Below are 17,076 nucleotides of genomic sequence, written 5' to 3' on the forward strand. Positions count from 1 at the left end.
TTCTGTCTTCTCCACTTCAGTCTTGCTCACCACCATTGCAATCTGCATCCTTGTACCATCTCGCTCTAATACCACTTGTTGGATGGATGTCTAGCCAGGACACCACCTCCCAAGATCTTTACAGTACCATGCGATGCAGCAGGAAGAAAGAAGAAACAAAACAAAAGAAAAAAACAATCAAAATACGTGGATCAGCCACAAAAGGGCTCGCCTCCACGGGGCATGCAAACTTCACTATGAAAAAAAATTTTACAAGAGGAGACCTCACCCTCAACCCTTGTACACCCAATTTTCTCTCACTAGAAGTTTCCCTCACAAAAGCTCTCTCTCTCTTGAAAGACCCCCTGAACCCCTGAAGTGCCTAGCGACTGCTGTCTAGGAGCCTCCTGCTCCTTCTCTCTCAGCGCTTCCGCCTCTCTCTTCTCTGGGTTCTCGTACGGCGCAAAAAACCAACCACCTCCTCTTTGTTTCACGCACAAGCCCTTTTAAAGAGTTAAAACCCAATTAGATTAGGTTTAAGAGTTCTTAATCAACCCAAATCAGGTTCCGAACCGTCGGATCAAAAAATAAATCAACCCACGCCCTACGATCGCAATCGGTCCACGGAATAGTATCGTGGACTACGTGAAACACGTGGAAAACGCCCGCGCGGTCCACAAGCCCAGCCGTGGACCGCCTGGTCCAAGGTGGATCGGGGCAAAGGGCCAGCAGGCCGCTGGGCCTAGGCCGGCCCGCTCCCGCGTGCGGGCCTGCACGCGCTTGGGCCGCGCGCCCGGCTAGGCCATGCGCCCGTTTGGGCCGCGTGCCCGCCTGGGCCGCCCGCCCGCATGGGTCGCGCATCCCGCACAGGCCTGGGTCGAGCATCCCGTGCGCCGCCGCCTGTGGCCACGCCGCCCGCCGCCGGTCGCCGGCGGTCCTCCGCCACCTCGAATCTCATGCTAACTTCAAAAGCTCGTATCTCCTCCATCCGAGCTCCGTTTCGGATGATCTTGGTCTCATTGGACTCCGTTTTTCACCGCGAACCTCGCTGTGAGCTCAATATAGGCTAAATCTCGAGACATCAAATCCTAACAGGATCGATATCTACCAGCAGACCCACTAGCGATGGTCGGGGGAGTGGATGACGGGGAGCCAGGAGCTCTTTGTAAGTTTTTTCAATTATTTTTCATTTGTAATCTGATTTTTATTATAAAATTAAAATAATTTTAATTTTCAAGATTGCATGACAGAGATTAGATCTCAACCTATCCCTGAGGGTTCGACCTCACCCACAGATGATGAGATCTGTGATCGGATGCTCAGTACGAGACCCTATTATGTTAGGGGTCTAGGGTATGGGATCACTGCTCCCTCATCTTCACGTACATCTAGGATGGACATCCATTCTACGTGCGAGGCTTGGCTGACGGAGATGCAGAGGCAGACTGTTGAGGATCAACAGCGAGCTCAGAAGTTGACTGCATGCATCGACGACTATCAGCGCTTTCAGATCCAGATGATGGAGTAGATGGCGCAGATGAAGCAGATGATACAGCTGATGAGACAACAGCAGGCCGATCCGAGCTCTATTGTCGGTTTGAGCTCTGTTGAGCGCTCCCCATCCCCAGCTCATTCTCTAGATACCGATATTTGACGACTTACTGATATATTTTTTTTAATTTCAAATATCTTATAATTTTAATTTATTATAATAAAATAATAAAATTTATTAATTAGTTTATTTTATAAATTTTTTATTTTAATTTTTTTAATTTATAAAAAATATTATATATATATATAAATTTAAAATATATATTCACAAATTTTTTTAAAAAAATATGACTAAATTATTAGTGATGAAATTATTTTCGACAAAATATTTATCACTAAAAATATTTTACTAACATAATTTAATTTATCAATAAATATATAATTAACAGTAATAAAAAAATATTCATCGTAAATAATTAAGTTATTTACGATGAATTTTTTTTATCACTAATATTATTCAATTTTTTTTAAATAATTTTTTTAATAAATTAATAGTGATGAATTATTTTTGTTGTAAAAATAGTTTCTTGCGACAGAAATTTTTGTCACTAAAACTTTAGCAAATAATAGCGACAAAAATTTTTCATCGTAAATATCTTTTTTTAGATTAAATTTTTTCATCTATTTTTTTAACGGTAAAAAATATTCATTGTAAACATCTTTTATTAGCAATGAAATTTTTTTTCATCGTAAAATATTATCAATGACAAAATTATTTGCAACGAAATATTAGCGACCAAAATTTTGTCGTTAATATTATTAGTGATGAAAATCGATTATTAGTGATGAAAATTTTTCATTGCTAATAACCTGTTTTGTTGTAGTGACGAAGCTGTTAAAGAAGATGCAGTGTCTGCTGAAAGAAGAACACCGACACCATCAGAAGTCGTCCAAATCTCCGAAGCTACTCCAAAGCAAAGAGATAAGGATGGCGATGAAGTTTGATCGGTGTAGTTTTATTTTTTTTTTGTAATCAGACACTTGTAATCAAACTTCGGTCTAATTTTGTAACCTCTTCATAATGAATGAACAAATTTTTTTTAAGTTAAGACTTCTGTCTAATTGTGCGTGTCTGCAATGCAAATTATTTAACTACCAAACATTAATCGGCGAACCGATCATTCAACAGAGACTTGTAGAATCATCTGTTAATCACGTAGTTTCTTTTGACATACTTTAAGAATTAAGATAAACGATAATAAATCGAATACCCTAAGTTTGATGATTAATCGATTTGTACATCATGTCGTTTGATAATCGATGGCAAGCCAAATATCCTTCGACTGGCTGTAGCCAAATCGGTATAATTTTAATCCAACCTTGATCGTATTGGCATAATGTTTAGCTTAGGTAGGACTAAGTCGGCATGCTAATCTTTCGACTACGATCAACTTTTTCAGTGAAAATTGAGATATATTTAACATCGAGACATAGTCGGTACCCAACTTTTATAGTGAAAAGTCAAAATATATTCAATTATGAGATATAGTCAATACGACGGCCTATACAATGAAAGCCAGTGTAATTAATGTCGATTTTTATAGTAAAAAATCAAGATAAATTTTGTGTTGAAATATAGTCAATAGTTCGGCTTTTACAGTGAAAGTCGGCTTTTACAGTGTAAATTGATATATAGTCGATGATTGATGGAAGTCGACCAATACTTGTGATTTTAAGATTCTGAAATTCTGTATTTCATTCTGAACAATATGTACATGGGTGATTTTATTGATGATACATCTTTAAATTATTGGCATTTTATGTTCAAGGAATAGCCAACCCTTCAAGTGTTTCCAGTCGATATGCGTCCGGTCTGAGTGTTTCAGCTATTTTGTAAGGTTCTTCCCAATTTAGAGATAGCTTTCTTTGATCCAAAGGTTTCAAGATTCTTGTTTTCCTTAGGACCAAGTCTTCTGACTGAAAAACCTTCGGTTTGACTCTTGCATTATAGTATCGGGCTACTCTTTGTCGATGTGTAGCCATCCGAACTTGAGCTTGCTGTCGGACTTCTGGGAGTAGATCTAAATCAACTCTCTGACATTCGAAATTGCTCAGTTCATTGTATTGTTCGATCCTTGTTGATGACAATCCAATCTCGAACGGAATCATTGTTTCTATCCCGTAGGTCAAATTGAATGGTGACTCTCCCATCGGTATGTGAGGAGTTGTTCAGTATGTCCATAAGACTGGATATAGCTCTTCCACCCAGAGGCTTTTAGCTTCATTCAGTCAGGTCTTAAGCTCATGCAGGATCATTCGGTTGGTTACCTCCACCTCTCTATTTGATTATAGATGGCCGATTGAGGTGAGTTTGTGTGTAATATAAAATTTCGCACAGAACCCTTTGAAGTTTTGATTGTCAAATTGCCGACTATTGTCAGTGATGATGGAGTGTGGCAAATCGAATTTGCATATGATTGATTTCTGAATGAATTCTTCTATTTTACTTTCGATAATTTGTATCAGAGATTCAGCTTCTATCTATTTGGTGAAGTAGTCGATAGCAACCACAATGAATTTTCTCTGTCCAGATGTTGAGGGAAAAAGATCGAGTATTTTAATTTCTCACTGTACGAAGGGCCATGGTGCAAAAATCTGTGTAAGCTGGCTAGCCAGTTGGTGCTGGATATTCGTATGTTTCTGACATGGCTCACACCTTCGGACAATCTTAGCTGCATCTTTCTTCATGATGGGTCAATAATATCCTTGTCGCAAGACCTTATAAGCTAATGATTTGCCCTCCAAGTGATTTCCACAAATCCCTTTGAGAACTTCTCGAAGAGCATAATCGACATCTGTAGGTCCCAAACACTATAGTAAGGGAAGAGAGAATGATCTTTTGTAAAGATGACCATTCATCATAACATATTGAGAGGCCATCCATCAGAGTCATTTGGCTTCTGAGGGATCCATAGAAAGTGTTTCATTTGTTAAGTACTGAACGATTGGATTCATCCAGCTTGGTTCAATAGTGAGCTGTAAACCTTCTCAAACTTGTCGATACTTGGCTGTTCGAGATATTCTACGAATGTTCGATCCAGTGAGTTGAAAGAAGTAGTTGCAAGTAGGGAGAGTATATTGGCTCGAGCATTTTCAGTTCTTGGAATATGAAAGATCTCAAAGTATTTCAAGGTTGATATAAGATCCTTCACCTTCTGAAGATACTTCATCATGATTGGATCTCGGGCTTCAAATTCATCCTTGACCAGTTGGGCAATTAATTATGAATCAGTGAAGATCTTTAAACTATCAATATCAAGTTCTTTGGCAATTTTCAAGCCGGCTAAGAGTACTTCATACTCGACTTGATTATTCGATGCATTGAAGTTGAACCGAAGGACATATTCAGTGATGACTCCTTCAAAATTTATAAGAATGAGATTTGCTCCACTGCCCTGCACATTAGATGCTCCATCAATGTGCAGCACCCAAGTCCACTTTAGGTCGGGTTCGGGAGTCATGGTCAGTTTTATTGTATCATCAGTTTCATTCTCTGATTTATTGTCGGATACTGTATATTCGATGATGAAATCGGCTAAAACTTACACCTTCATTGACAGACGTGGGTGATATTGTATGTCAAATTTGCTAAATTTTACTGCCCACTTTGCCATTCGATCCAAAGTATCAGATCGATGCAAAATTATCTTCAACAGCTGATCGGTCAAGACCACAATTGGGTGTGCTTGAAAGTATGGACGAAGCCATTGCGATGATATAATTAGAGCGTAGATCATCTTCTCTGCTCTTGAATACCTCACTTTGACATTATGTAGCACTTTGCTGGTGTAGTAGATCGATCGTTGGATTCAATTTTTCTCTTCTTGGATGAGCACCGAATTGATCGCTTCAGTCAAAGTTGCCAAATAGAGATACAGTGTTTCTCCAACCTTTGATTTTGTGAGCAGAAATGGAGAAGCCAAGTACTTTTTTAAGTCTTCAAAATACTGTCAGCATTCATCCGACCATGAGAAGTCTTTCGTTTGCCATAAAGTTTTAAAAAAAGACAACCATCTTTCAGCCGACCTAGAAATGAATTGACTGAGCATGGCAACTCTTCCAATAAGTTGATGTATCTCCTTTTTGGAGTTTGGGGGCTTCATGTTGATGATAGCTTTTATCTTCTTGGGATTAGACTCTATTCTTTGTGACACAAAAAATCTAAAGAATTTTTTAGAAGTCACTCCGAATGCATACTTAATAGGATTCAACTTCATCTGATATCATCGAAGTGTGCTAAAGGCTTCTTTCAGATCCCGAACATGCTCCGAAGTTTGAAAACTTTTCACCAGCATGTCGTCCACATATACCTCTATGTTTTGCCTAATCTGTGCTTTGAAGATCTTATTAACAAGCCATTGGTAGGTAGCTCTAGTATTTTTCAAATCGAAAAGTATCACTTTATAATAGTATATGCCTTTATCGGTTACGAAGGCTGTGTGCTCTTCATCTTCAAGCACCATTTGAATTTTATTATATCCGACAAAAGTATCCATGAAGCTTAAAAGTCGATGGCCTAAAGTTGCGTCAACCAGTTGGTCAATTTTTGATAATGAAAAGTTAACCTTTGGACAAGCCTCATTCAAATCTATGTAGTCGATGCAAATCCTCTATTTTTCATTAACCTTTCTTACCATTACCACATTGGCAAGCCAATCAGGATAAGTGGCTTCTCTGATGAAGCCTGCTGCGAGGAGCTTGTCGACCTCTTTGTCAATGACCTTCTATCTTTTGGGGGTAAAAGATCGTTTCTTCTATCTCACCGGCTTGATATTTGGATTGATGTTGAGTCGGTGAGTTATTACATCCGGAGGGATGCCTGGCATGTCGGTGGCCAACCAAGCGAAGATGTCGGTGTTTGCTCTTAACAGATTTATTAATTGCTGTCGCTTCAGATCAAATAGCTGCGATCTAATTTGGACCATTTTTTCTGGATCTTCTTCTTTTAGTGGGATAGAAACCAGTTGTTCAGTTGGTTCACCCCTCTCCTGATTCTCTCTTTGGTTCAACATATCGACGGGTAGAGAGTCTTTGGGTTTATTGTTTTGAGTGGAGACTAAGAAGCAGCGTCGGGCTAACTGTTGGTCTCCATGCATTTTTCTGACTCCGTTTCTTATCGAAAATCGGATCAATAAATGGTATATTGAGATCACCGCTCTTAATGCATTAAGGCTAGGTCGTCCAAGTATGGCGTTATAGGCTGAAGAAACTCGGACAACCATGAATGTCACAAAAATAGTGCTCTGTAGTGGTTCAATTCTCGCGATTAAGGAGAAAAAAAATTTTCTTTTCACAGTCACAGCATCCCCAGTAAATCCGACCAATGACGTCGAGATTCTTCTGAATCAATCAGTCGGTAGTTGCATTTGGAAGAAAGTGGAGTAAAAAAGAACATCAGTCAAACTTTCATTATCTACAAGAATTCTTTTTACATCATAATTTGCTATTGTTGCCGAAACAACAACAGCATCTTCATGGAGAGTTTGAATTTTTCGAACATCTTCTTCCAAAAAAATTATTACATCATTGAGTCATTGCCTTTTCGCCGACTCTTCTTCAAAAGTTGCCCTCCAGTTTGATCGCCCAGAGATCATATTGATTACTCCCGCCGTCAGCTGATTATTGATAGCCTCCTCAGTTTGTGGCTGAGGTCGTTGGTCGGCAGGAGGTTGAGTTGGTGGAGGATCTTTTCGGTACTTTCTGAGGTAGCTTCATCGGATCAAGACCTCTATCTCGTCCCTGAGCTGGATACAATGCTCGGTATCGTGACCGTGGTCATAATGAAACCGACAGTACTTCCTCTAATCACAGTTCCTCGAGGGTGCTTTCATCGGTGGGGATTGTCGTAGGTATTCTGCTCCTTCAATTTTCATGAGAATTTGCGCATGAGGAGAAGAGAGAGGAGTATAAGAGTCATACCTGCCGTAGTTCGATTTTGGATCGTAGTTCGGCTTTGGACTCCGTCGTTGAGGTGAAACTCGTTTATTAGAAGGTGGTCAACTTGATTCAGCCAGAGCTCCATCTTTCTTCTATTTTTTCTTTGGACTTTTGCCTTCTATCTGGTGTCGGTCAGAAGCAGCCTCGTCCGCATGGATGTATTTGTATGCGCATTTGAGAAGTTCAGCGTAGATCCGGAGGAGAGTCTTATCCAAAGAGTAGAAGAATCTGGATCCTCTCAGACTCCTCTTCATGGTTGATATGGCCATGTCTTTATTGAGGTCCCTGACCTCAAGCATGGCCATATTGAAATGGGCCACAAAGACTTTTAAAGTCTTGATCTCTCTTTGTTTAACTGAGAAGAGACTGTCAGATGTTCGTGGTGGCCTTCAGCTAGTGCTGAAGTGAGTCATGAAGGAATATTCAAGCTGCTCGAAGGAATCGATGCTTTTCGATTGAAATTTGGAATACCAGGCCCGAGCAGCTTTCCGAAGTGTTGCCGGAAAGTCGATGCATAAGAAGGCATCGGTTGCCCCCTAGATCATTATGAGAGCTTTATAGCTCTTTAAGTGGTCAATTGGGTCGGTGGAGCCATCGTATGCTTCCACTTGTGGCATCTTGAACCAAATAGGGATCGGCTCGTCCAAGATGTACCGAGAAAGAGGTTGGGCGGTGTGGAAGTCGTAGTCGTTGGAGGATTTCTGACTTTCCATCTGGAGTTGTGCAAATCAGCGTTCGATTTCTCAAAACTTACATTCATAGTCGTCCAACTGCTGTTGCCGGGAGATTCTTGGGGTGGAACCTCCCGACGAATTTGAAAGAGAAGCAGAAGGCATCCGTGGTCGTTTCTCTTTCCTAACACTGTGGAGATGGAAAGGAGAAGGGGAATGCCGTGAGTGGTGGGTGGCATGATGAGAGTGTCGAGAATATGATTGTCCATCTCGATGAGAGTGTCGAGACGGCCGCTCCAGAGAGGAAGAAGGTGATCGCCGTGGAGGACGGCGGCTGTGCCTGGAAGGCACTAACTGTGCCACCGATTGTTCTGTTGGCGACTGTTGTTGTTGCTGGATTTGCTGCTGTTGGAGGCTTTTGACTGCTTCCATCAAAATATTCATTTGCTGCATAAGTGCAGCGATCTGGATGTCTGTGGTGACCACGGGATGCGAAGAACTAGGCTATGCTATCGGAGGTGGGGGAGAAGGATCTTCCCGACGGGAAGAGTGCCTCGCCGAACTAATTGAAAGCTGGGCTCTGATTTTTGGCATGATTGATTGCAAACTTTTTGCCTCTACCTGGCATGCCAATCTATTGCAGTCAATTTTCTATCGTCTGTCACCGATGATGAGCATCTGCAAAACAGCATTTTCACAGATCGGAGTTGCGTCCGGCGGGGACCCTTCGATACTTAAGTCAGAGCAAAAATTGGTGAACAATAGTAGATTTGAGTATCAAGTATAGCAGAGCTCTGACCAGAAGTGTCTTCCCAATACTGTTTTCTTATCTTCTTTTTATAGATGAATCTGATGTAACCGTCGAGCACGTGATCCCGCTTTTTATGGCGCTAAATTATTTGGCCATAATTGTGGAGTTAGTAGGTTGTTAATTCTGAGTAATTGCCGTGACACGTAGTCGATAACCGTTCATAATGGTTACAGCACGTTGAGCAGATTGACCGACTATATGTCGGTTGTCTTGGTATGTCGATTGAACGTCTGAGTGATCATCGGCTAATAGTTCTGACATGCCGACGGTCTCAAGCCAGAAATTAATTTGCTGTTGGTCGATAGTAGCCGAGTGTCAATTAGTTCGCCGACTATGAGTCGGTGTCAGCCGATGCATAATCGAAATTGTATGTTTGGTCAGTCGACCTTTGTTGAGTCGGATGTCGGAGATTGGTTGACTTAAGTCGGGGGTCGATTGACTTATCCTAACAACACTTATTCTTGTTTCCTCACATGTGTACCCTGTATGTTTAACACAAAATAACTAATAAGAAACAATCTAGTTAGAATGGATCTTAGCCATCAATGCTTCCCTTCAACTGCATCACTTGGGTGCAGTTCTGGGCTCATCAATAATCCTAAGAAGGATAAAAAATTGATGGCCAGCGACAAGGGGATCGATAAGATCCATTGAGGCCATACTGTTTTTATCTTAAGAATAACCAAGGTCTATGCTTATTGTCTCGTCAATGACACATGATAATTATTTCTGTGAAGCAAAAGAATTTTGGAAGTAAAAAATAAATTTCAGGATTGAAGATTAATTGGATGAGCCAGGCAGGCTATTCACCTTGTTTCCTCTTAGTCAGAGATCAGCCTGCCTCATTTGGAGTCCAAGACAAGTGATAACAATATTGCTCTTTCACAATGGTAATCATAGAAAAATTTAGTCGAGTTGGATGACCAATCCACCTAAAGGCTCCAAAGAGTTATAAAGTTGGACAGCCAAATTTTATGTTTGAATCGTTCAGATCAAGATCCTATTACTCATATTTAGCAACTCCTGAGCTGTATCATAAAGTTTAGAGCAAAAAAGCCCAAAGCTTAATTAACAAATAAAAAGAATTCCAACCCATCAAAATACCATGATGAGCCACTAATACGGGAAGGCTGCACACCTCTGCAATCTAAAAACTGATCCCAACTTAAGCATACACGTCATTATTCATGGATGATCATGCATGTTGCAATTTTATGTCCAACGTTTTGAAGCATAGAAATCAGCTGAATTCTTATGTATGAGCTAAAAGCACCAAAATTATCAACAATGAGACAGCTTTAAAAGTTCTCTGGGCATAAGTAATTAGCTGTGCCCTGTGTCAATGCATATTGCAAGCTACTCAAGCAATTATTCAAAACCGTGTAAATATTTTGCATATTTAAATAACCATGATGAACGATGTGAACCACCAACATGAATGTCCTGTCATGTAATCGCAATCACAGCGCATAACTAACGTTATAAGTCCTGCCAACTTTTATATCCGTCACTAAAAATTAAACAGCAAGGACACACAAGTATGTCTTCGAGGTCCTACCTCGACAACACATCAACCAAGTCACACCATGTCATGATACGGTTAGGTTTATATTTTATAACAACAAGCACTGGAAAAGGCAATCCACGTGCTATTCAAACCCACGAGAGATGCAAAACCAAGTTAAATACATAAAGGACTTACGAAAAAATTTTTTCTTACTCAAATATTATTTTTGAAAAAACTGATTTAAAAAATATAATTTTTAAAAAATAATTTTAGTATACTTAATTGATCATTAAAAAAAATATCATATTCAAAAATATATTATATTTAATTAAATATTTATTTTTTAAAAAAAATATAAAATATCTATTATATTTTTAATAGAAGAAAAAATCTTGCTCCATTTTATTCGTGACTTTAGAGGTGGTTTTGGAAAGAGAAAAAGATCTCAATTTCCAGCTAATAAGAATTAAATGGATTTTTTTTATAAAATATAAAAATTTTATTCTCATAAGAATATTATTTTTCAATATCTCTATTTAAAAATTTCAATCAAGAGGAAGGATTTCTTTATTTTTCTGTTGACCATATCTTCTCCCCTTTCTTTTATTGTAAACGGGTCCAAAAAGTTAACAACCTTAGGCACAAACCCTAGGATCCCAAGCCTCCCACATTCCTATAAAAAAAGCCACCATCAATCTTGCTACAGTACACAAGATATTGCAGACATCTGGAGTAATTCCTTAGCTAAGGACAAATCACAGAGAGGTGATAATATTTTTTTTGGATGGTAAGGAAGAAAAGAGCCATCCTGCTTTTATTTATTATATAAGAAAGAGATTACACGTACATATTGCCGGTAAGTTTCAGCAGCTTGAGACGCAACGGAGGAGAGAGATACACCAATTACAGGAAAAAAAATGAAACCCACGCGGAGACGTGATAATAAGAGAAAGCAGCGAGAACGTCTTAGAAAGAAAATGGGAGACCTAAGCGCATTGGAAACCAGATGGCACCTTCTTGCCACAGTAGTTAAGAAGAAGGCTAAGGTCGACTAGAATGTTGAGGTTTATGCCAAGGATGTTAGTCTTGATGGCGGTGCAGAGGCACACGATGGCCTCGAGGTCGATGAGGCCTTATCAGAACACACTCATTCCAACCCAACATTCTATTTTAGCTTGCACTCTTATTTGGCTCTTTTCTATGTTTAGCAAGTCAACACATATTCATATTTGGTTGGCACTCCTATTTGGTCTTTTTCCTTGTTTAGCTATTCTACATTTAGTTTCTCTTTACTTAGTATATAATCGAAATATTCCTTCTTCTTGTAATTGCTACAATAGCTAGACCTTGTAATCTATATATACTCCTATTGGAGAACAATGAAAAGCAAGAATCAGAAATTATCCTCAATAAAGATATTACATTCTTTATGGTATCAGAGCCTTGAAGCTCCAACGAGCATCTCTCCTTCTTCCTCCTTCTGTACTCTCTCATGGCCACCAGTTCATCTATCTCCACCTCCTCCAATCCCTCTTCTCCTCCTCCACCCAATACAACGACCCCTCTCACATTTCCATCGGCACAGTATTTTCTATCTATCAAATTAAATGCATCCAATTTTTTGATCTGGAGAAAGCAAATTACTCCCTTCTTAAAGGGTCAAGGCCTGTTTGGGTTCCTTGATGGCTCTCACCCATGGCCCACCGATCCGATTGCCGCTACTGCTTGGCAACAACAAGATGCTCAACTCGTAAGCCTTCTTGTTGCTTCATTATCTGAATATTTGGTTCCTCTTTTTCTTGACAAAGAGACTAGTTTTGAGTGCTGGATCACTCTTCATGAAGCCTTTGATTCAGCATCTCCTACAGGCTCATGTCTCTGCATCTAGAGTTGCAGAATCTACGTCAAAAATCAGATGAGACCGTCACCTCTCTGCTCCGACGTGCCAAAGCTGTGGCTAATGAACTTGCTGCCTCTGGTAATGCCCTCAAGCCAACCGAATTTAATCTTCATGTATTGCGTGCTCTATGTGATGATCTACAAGATGCGGTCCCTGGCATTCTCAACCGACACACCCCTCCAACATACACTGAACTTTATGGACTGTTACTTAGCCATGAAAGCATACGGGCATTTAGAAAATTAACTGTTGCTGATGCCACTCCTACCAATCCTACCGTCAATACAGCTCAATGGTTCGTCCATTCTTCTAATGACCCTAGGCCCTCTATTGGCCGTGGCTTTACTTGAGGTCATGGAGGACGTGGCAAGTTTGATCGAGGTCGTGGTCGTTTTGATCTACCTGGTGGCCGTGGTTCTCAATGGTATTCGTTTTACAATCGTAACAACCATTCTAATGCCACCTGCTTCTATCGCCCTCAGCAACCATATCTATACTTTTTCTCTCCACAACCCAATGCCAATTTCTCATATTCACCATATCCAAATCCATCTCAACGTCACCCTAATCCACCACTTCTCCCTACCCCTCACCCCTCCACTGCCCTCACTTGGTACCCAGATACAGGAGCATCTCACCATATCACTCCTGACATTCATTCTATGTCCTCCTATGATGAGTACACTGGTCCTGATCAAGTGCATGTAGGCAATGGTAAGGGATTACATATATCACATATTGGTCATGGTTCTTTTTCCTCTCTCTGCTCTTCTCTTTCTTTTCAGTTATCTAACATCTTACACGTTTCTTCTATTTCTAAAAATTTACTTTTCGTACAACAGTTTGCAAAAGACAACAATGTCTTTTTTGAATTTCACCCCTCTCATTTTCTTGTGAAGGATCGAACTACCAAGACCATAGTATTATCCGATCCGAGTAAAGGAGGATTATACACTGTCCATTCCAGCCCTTCTCCGTTGTCTGCATCTATTCACGTAGCCGAGAGCACCACTCTTGATGGCTGGCACAACCGTTTGGGCCATCCCCATTATCGCTTGCTTCGCTCCATGGTGAAGACCAATAATCTACCCTGCAAGTCTGCACATCTTCGTCCCCTTTGTCCCTCATGTCAATTAGGCAAGTCTAGTAAGTTGCATTTACCTCCGTCCCATCGTCGCAGTCAGTTTTCATTAGATCTTATTTATAGTGATGTTTGGGGTCCTTCCCCTACTCCATCTTTGTTAGGACACCGCTACTACATAATTTTTGTTGATGATCAAAGTAAATATATTTGATTTTATCCATTAATGCGCAAATCTGATGTATTCTCTACTTTCTTACAATTTCAAACATTGGTTGAACGGCATTGCTCTCGTACTATTAAATCAATCCAAACTGACTGGGGAGGAGAATTTCGCTCTCTTCCTTAATTTTTTCGTAAAATTGGCATTACCCATCGTGTTGCTGCTCCTCACACCCACGAGCAACAAGGGGCTGTCGAACGTCGTCACCGTCATATTACGAAAACTGGCCTATCCCTTCTTGCTCATGGATCTGTGCCCATGTCATACTGGTACTATGCCTTTGAAACGGCTGTTTTTCTCATTAATAGGATGCCATCTAAAGTCTCTAGTGATGTATCCCCCTTCGAACTCATTCACAACAAACCACCATCCTATGCTTTCCTACGAATTTTTGGGTGTCTTTGCTATCCTCTTCTTCATCCTTACACTCGGCATAAAATGGAGTATCGATCTCAACCGTGTATGTTTCTCGGCTATAGTCCCTCTCATAGTGCCTATCGATGTCTCGATTTAAAAACAAATCGTACATATATCGCTAGGCACGTTCGCTTCGACGAATCTACCTTTCCTTTTCAATCTCAGTCTTCATTAACTTGTCCACCACCATCATCTCCCTCTTCCCCACCTTGGGGCGTTACATTACTTCAACCTCTACAAGAGGCCACCCCACTACCATCCGTTCCTCCATCGATTGCACATTCTCCTTTGCATCGTCTGTCCAACTCATCATCGGCTACATCCCCTTTTTCTCGGTCTGCCTCAACACCTTCTCCTATGACCGATCCCACTCCAAGCCCTTTTAGCACTAACGACTCTGCACCTGTTCAGACCAGATTACTTACCGACCTCTATTGCAATTCCTCATCAGCAAAACCTTTCCTTCCTACGCCTTCCCCTACAACTAGCTCCCAGCAAGACAAAACCTTCCCTGACACACTTGCCCAACCCACCCATACACATTTCATGGTACTTCGACCTCGTTCCAACCAGCCATCCGCCCTCACCACCACTATCCTCACCATAGAACCTACTTGCTTTACTTAAGTCTCTAAACACTCTGAGTGGCGTGCTGCAATGACTGAAGAATTTAATGCCTTAATTCGCAATGGTACGTGGTCTCTTGTTCCACGTTCATCTCATCAAAAGAATTTGGTCGGGTGTAAATGGATGTACAGGATCAAGAGAAAAGCTGATGGGTCTCTCGAGCGTTACAAAGTGCGTCTAGTTGCTAAAGGGTTCCATCAGCAACTTGGCCTCGACTACAACGAGACATTCAGTCCGGTTATCAAACCTACCACCATTCGGTCTATTCTAAGTATTGCAATCTCTCAAGGTTGGTCCATCCGGAAATTAGATGTTCATAATGCCTTTTTACATGGCAACCTAACAGAAGAAGTCTACATGTCCCAACCGTCAGGGTTTGAGGACCGCGACCATCCAGATTATGTCTGTCATTTCCACAAATCTTTATATGGGTTAAAACAAGCACCCCGTGCCTGGTTTCACCATCTCTCTCAGTTTCTTCTCCGACTAGGGTTTGTTGCCAGCAAAACTGATCCTTCATTATTTATTTTAAGGATGAGGTCTCATGTCCTCTATGTGCTCATCTATGTTGATGATATTTTAGTAACCAGCAATGACTCCAGTCAGATCTCTCTTCTCCTTCAACAGCTTGCTAAGAAATTTTCTATTAAGGATCTTGGTGATCTCCTTTTTTTTTAGGAATTGAGGTTGTTCGGAACTCTACTGGATTATTATTATCTCAAAACCGCTACATTAAAGATCTTCTTTTAAAGGCAGGCATGGTTGATTGTAAACCTGTTCAGACCCCAATGGCCATGACAAAGGATTCTGATTCAGGGGGTACTCCCCATCCGGACCCCACACAGTATCGCTCCATTGTTGGTGCTCTTCAGTATGTTACATTGACAGGTCCGGATATTTTCTTTGCAGCGAATAAAGTATGTCAGTTTATGCAGTCTCCTAATACTGATCACTGGATTATGGTCAAACGCATCTTACGGTACCTTCAAGCTACAGCTGATCATGGGTTACACATTCGCCGATCCACCTCTCGCTCTGTCCAAGCTTTCTCGGATGCAGATTGGGCGGGTAGTGGGACTGATAGACGTTCCACTGGAGGCTATGCAATCTTTCTCGGCCCCAACCTCATTTCATGGGCATCTCGTTAACAGAAAACAGTTGTCCGCTCGTCCACAGAGTCTGAATATAAATCCTTAGCAGATGCATCAGCTGAACTTATCTGGCTTGAGTCATTGTTTCAGGAACTTGGCCATCCCTTACATGGTCCCCCGATTCTATGGTGTGACAGTATTGGGACCACTTATCTGTCGGCCAATCCTGTTTTCCATGCTCGCACGAAGCATATCGAAATTGATTTTCATTTCGTTCGTGAACGTGTTGCAAGACATCAACTATCTGTTCAGTTCATCTCCACCCAAGATCAGCTTGCCGATATTCTTACCAAGCCCTTGGGTACCTCCCGTTTTAGGTTCCTAAGGGACAAGCTGAAGATTCGTGCTCCAGATTCTTCATCTTGAGGGGGTGTATCAGCACACACTCATTCCAACCCAACATTCTATTTTGGCTTGCACTCTTATTTGGCTCTTTTCTATGTTTAGCAAGTCAACGCATATTCATATTTGGCTGGCACTCCTATTTGATCTTTCTCCTTGTTTAGCTATTCTACATTTGGTTTCTCTTTACTTAGTATGTAATCGAGGTATTCCTTCTTCTTGTAATTACTACAATAGCTAGACCTTGTAATCTATATATATTCCTATTGGAGAACAATGAAAAGCAAGAATCAAAAATTATCCTCAATAAAAATATTACCTTCTTTAGGTCTGATAACAAAGAGCAGCATGGCTCGTTTGGAGGCGTGCCGATCGTGACGTTGAGGAGGCCACTGAGGACATCGGCGCACACACCGGGCTTAAGGGCGTCCATTGGGCACTTGCCAGAGCTTGGGCTTGGAGTTGGGGTTGGTCTCGTGGGTGTCGGCGGACAGTAGCCGCAGGCCAGCAAAGGTGAAGAAGAGGAAGTTAAAGATGACGAAGAGCGCAAAAGCTGAGGTCTTGGAGGCCATGGGTGGTGGAGGTGAAACAAAGAAAACCAAAGTGGATCTGGTGCTTGTTTGATAGGTGTTTGTGACGGGCTGTGTCGTTGAAGGGTGCGCATGCATTTATAGTGTGAAAGATGGAGCGTATTTTTTTACTAGTTTAAGTTTGATTAATTTGAAATAAGTAATAGTTTAGAATTCTAACTACAGTTACTCGCTTAAACTCATGGGCATGCGGTGCCATTTGTCCTGCATGCTGGCAAGAGGAGTTCTTTTTTGTTTTTTTTCCCTTTTTCGAGGAAGTAAGATGATGCCATTTGCCAAGTCCACGAAG

General features: G+C 41.0%; 1 pseudogene; it reads right to left on the reverse strand.

Moving 5' to 3' along the window:
* Positions 1–11,442: 11,442 nt before the first annotated feature.
* On the reverse strand, positions 11,443–16,769 carry LOC105033478 (14 kDa proline-rich protein DC2.15-like; annotated as a pseudogene).
* Positions 16,770–17,076: the final 307 nt, after the last annotated feature.

Source organism: Elaeis guineensis, chromosome 12, assembly GCF_000442705.2.
Source record: "Elaeis guineensis isolate ETL-2024a chromosome 12, EG11, whole genome shotgun sequence".
Classification (NCBI taxonomy): Eukaryota; Viridiplantae; Streptophyta; class Magnoliopsida; order Arecales; family Arecaceae; genus Elaeis; species Elaeis guineensis.